Below are 4,085 nucleotides of genomic sequence, written 5' to 3' on the forward strand. Positions count from 1 at the left end.
ATATATTTACTTTTCAATCATTCAGTACGACATTAGTTAGTTCCCACCAATGGATACCGCACTAATCATGCTTAATGGGATACGAATCGATTTCAAGATGAAATTGGAAGTTTTATCAATCAAAACTGAACAAAACTTAAACTAAGCAAGTAACCCGAGAGTATCATGAATGCAGAATGTTGACTGTATGTAACAATTCCAACTCAGTTTCAATTATATGGTTTTAAATGCTCACCCTTAAATAATGGTATAATTGCTTATTGAATGTATATGTGAGAATCACAAACCAAATGTAGATAATAAATATTTGTAGTAGATAATTCAACAAAGAATATAAATTTTGGAATTGCCCTAATCACCTAAATTTAAAAATAGTTTATTAAAAGAAAAATAATTAAACTCCCTAACAATGTCACCAAAAAACAAAAGAACAAACTCATTCATAGTTGAGTGAAGAAACTTGAACAAAATCATGGTTAACCATCATAAGCATCAATGTAAAGCTTAGTTTCATACCACATGTTAGGGGCGTAACTACCATCACATAAGTGTAAGTCCACCTATTTTAGAAGAGCAAAGACAATAAGAAGATTCTCAAGACAGTGTCAAACACTGAAGCGGATATGTGGTGGGCTCTGGAAGCGAGAGAGAGAAAGAGACTTAGTGTTTTCTTTTTGGTCGAAGAAAGGATTGAGTGTCTAAAGTGATGCAATTTTGAGATAGAGAAAGAGAGTCTGTGATAGGACAGGAGTGGAAATGGTTCGGGCCAAGTCTTCGTTTCCCAAATTTTTAGACCTGCCCTGCCTTGCTAATTTTGTGGACTCACCCTATCCTGGTCCATTCCGTGTTAAAAGTTTTGGGATCCACCTCGTACCCATTCCAAACCGCATGGATCCGTCTCGATCCCCATATTCATGACCCGTTTGCCCACCCTATAGGTAAGCTAAGAATTACCCTAAATTATTTCTACATAATATTACATTATTAAATCACAACATCAAATTCACTCTCCTATTTCTAACACATACAAAGAAAAAGAATCGAAGATACCGTTTTGGACATAGATGCGACATCCTTTAGGCCTACAAAACTTAAACCTCCAAACTCCCAAGAACCATCGCCCACCACATCCTTTTTCCCCGAAAGCAACTCCCACCCCCCAACATTTTTAAGGGCCCGCCCTTCCTTCTCTTTTCTTCTATTCAATTTCCACCAAACTCCACATCCCTCCGCCACATCGAAACCCATAAATCTCCTCATTTCCCCCCTTTTTTATTCCCCACCCCCTCACCCAGAAAAAGAATCTCAACCATGGACTCCATCAGCTCCTGCAACCAGCGATCGCCGTCGTTGGATCGGTTGCTTGGCCTCTTCTCCTTCTCTCCGCCCTCGTCCGCCGTCGTCGGCGATGAGCTCAATGAGGTTAAGGTTTTCTGGACCATTGATTTCACTGAGCCCGCTGTCGACGCCCCAAACCCCCGCCTCAGTCTGACTCGCCACGTCAACTCTAGAATACTCGCGGTCCTTCCGAAACCTGGTCAATCAGCATAAGTGTTGTATCAGAAGCCGACAATTTCGTTGTCATCGAAGCTCATCCCTTCAATTCCAAGACTTTCGCCGTCCCAATCGCAATCCCAGTCGGTTCCAAATTTGAGAAAGCTCCAGAGCTCAGCCCTGATGATGGTGCCGATCCTGTCCCGATCGGTGGAGAAGCACTGCAGAAATGACAGTTTGGTTGATGTGGTAGACGACGAGGACGGGGTAGATGATGAGATGATGCCACCGCACGAGCTGGTGGCGAGGGGGTCGGGGGTGTCAGATAGGACGATGTTCTCGGTGCTGGAAGATGTGGGGATGACGCTTAAAGGTAGGGATTTGCGTCAGGTTAAGAATGCGATTTGGAGCAAGATAGAGTTTCTTGATTGATCGATCGAGAATTTTACAAAAACGTCGAGTATTTTTTGGTAATTTCGATTTCTGCTTTTGGTTGGTCAAGAATTGTGGTGTTTTTATAATGCCAAGATTAATTGGGGGAAATTTTTTTATATATTACCAAATTAATTTTTTTTTTATTTTGGATTATAGTTCTATATTTTGATGTTGAATTTGCTTATGTTTTTGCCAAATCCATACAAATTTAATTTTAGTCAATTTTTTTTATTAACAAATTTCTTTGGTGAACTTTAATTTTAGCCAATTATTTAAAAAAAAATTAAATAGTCAATTTTCTCTTACATTAAATTTTAAAATTCTTCATTCAGTTTTTTACTAATTAAGATTAAGAGAGAATTGGCTATTTATAGAAATTTAGGGTAATTAGATATAGATATAATTAGAATTTAGGAGGAAATTTGACTAATTATAAAACTTAAAGTAGTAATTTAACTAATTATAAAAGTTCACGATGAAAATTGTTAGTTCCATACAAGTTCGGATAAAAAATTGTATGAAAAATTGTAAAATATAACATTCGAGAGAATTAGCTATTTATAAAAATTCAGAAGTACTCGATTAAATTTTAAGACAAATGACTAACTATAAAAGTCTAATCGGCTAAAACCAAAATTCATAGATAAAATTAACAATTCTATACAAGTTCGGGATAAATATGCCCTCATCCAATTCCCTCTTCTAATATAAGTAAATAATTGGTTGCATTCTGACATTAGCCATAAACTTTAACAACCGTGTTCCTCTCTTTGTGATTGAAGAGAAGTTTTTCAGTGTGACGGAAACACAAGTGGTACCATACGTGTTTTTATATAAATGGTGAAATTTTTTTGGGCTAATCTCGGTTTACTACCTTGAAGTTTCGTGGTTTTCAACATTTGGTATATGAAGTTTTTTCTATCCCAGAATCATACCTCAAGTCTTAATTTTGGGACAGTTTCATACATACGTTAAGTTTTCCGTTAGAACTTCTGTTAACTGATAACATGGCGTCCACGTGGACAATAACTAAGCACCACGTGTCAATATGGGCCCACTTCAATATTAATAAATTATAAAAAATACAAAAAATAAAAGGAAAACCCACTCGTCTTCTCCCCCAACCTTTTTCCCTTCCTTCTTCCCTCTGTAACCCGCACCCTCTCCACCAGCCTTCCTTCACCACCAGTCTCCCCCAACTTTCCCCCACCTTCCTTCTTCCCTCTGTAATTTCTTCCCCATCCGCTTATCTTTCTAAAATCCCTACAAGCCTAACCCATGTGGATATTTCTCCTCCTACCACAATTTCTACCCCATTCCCCACTCTCTCTCTCAAATCCCTCTTTGCAACCTGCAATCTACCGTCTCATTTAACACACTCAAATTATAATTTGTAAAACCCTAATTTCTACCCATATCTCTCTCCGCTGCTTCAGAAAGGAAAAAAAAAACCTAATTTCTATTGGTGAAGGGACGAGAAGAATCAGGGTTGCCGAAGATCGAAGTTGAGGAGGCGTAGATGCATGTCGCAGGAGTGAAGAAAGGAAAGTGGGGGTTCCTGCACTTCATATTGTAGGTTGCCCAGAGAGAAAGGAGAGAAAAAGGGTGGTGAAGGAAAGTGTGGGAGGGGGCTTCACGACGGGGGTTTTGGTCTTCTACTTCTTGTTGCGGGGGTCGTTGGCGACCGAAACGATGGCATAGAAAACGGAAGGAAGGGGGTTGGGTACAAGTTGCAAGGGGTTAGGGGAGGTAGAAGACGGGTGAGGTTTTTTTTTTTGTGTTTTTGTATTTTTTAATATTGAAGTGGGCCCATATTTGACACGTGGCGCTCAATTATTGTCCACGTGGGCACCACATCATCAGTTAACGAAAAACTTAACGAATGTATTAAACTGTTCTAAAATTAAGACTTGAGGTATGACTCTAGGATGAAAATAAACTTTATATACCAAATGTTGAAAACCACGAAACTTTAGGGTGGTAAACTAAGATTAACCCAAAATTTAATATTTAAATTATTAACTTTTTAATACACATATCTCACCATTTATATAGTGACACGTAATGTACAATCTCGTATTCCTGTCATACTGAAAAATATTTCGTGATTGAAGTAGCAATTTGGCAATAATCCTGAGCACTCATAGGACAAATTG

At 38.3% G+C, this 4,085-nt stretch overlaps 1 pseudogene; it reads left to right on the forward strand.

Annotated features, from left to right (window-relative positions):
* The first annotated feature begins 1,004 nt into the window (after positions 1-1,004).
* On the forward strand, positions 1,005-2,072 carry LOC126594325 (uncharacterized; annotated as a pseudogene).
* Positions 2,073-4,085: the final 2,013 nt, after the last annotated feature.

This window comes from Malus sylvestris, chromosome 12, assembly GCF_916048215.2.
Source record: "Malus sylvestris chromosome 12, drMalSylv7.2, whole genome shotgun sequence".
In the NCBI taxonomy this organism is placed as follows: Eukaryota; Viridiplantae; Streptophyta; class Magnoliopsida; order Rosales; family Rosaceae; genus Malus; species Malus sylvestris.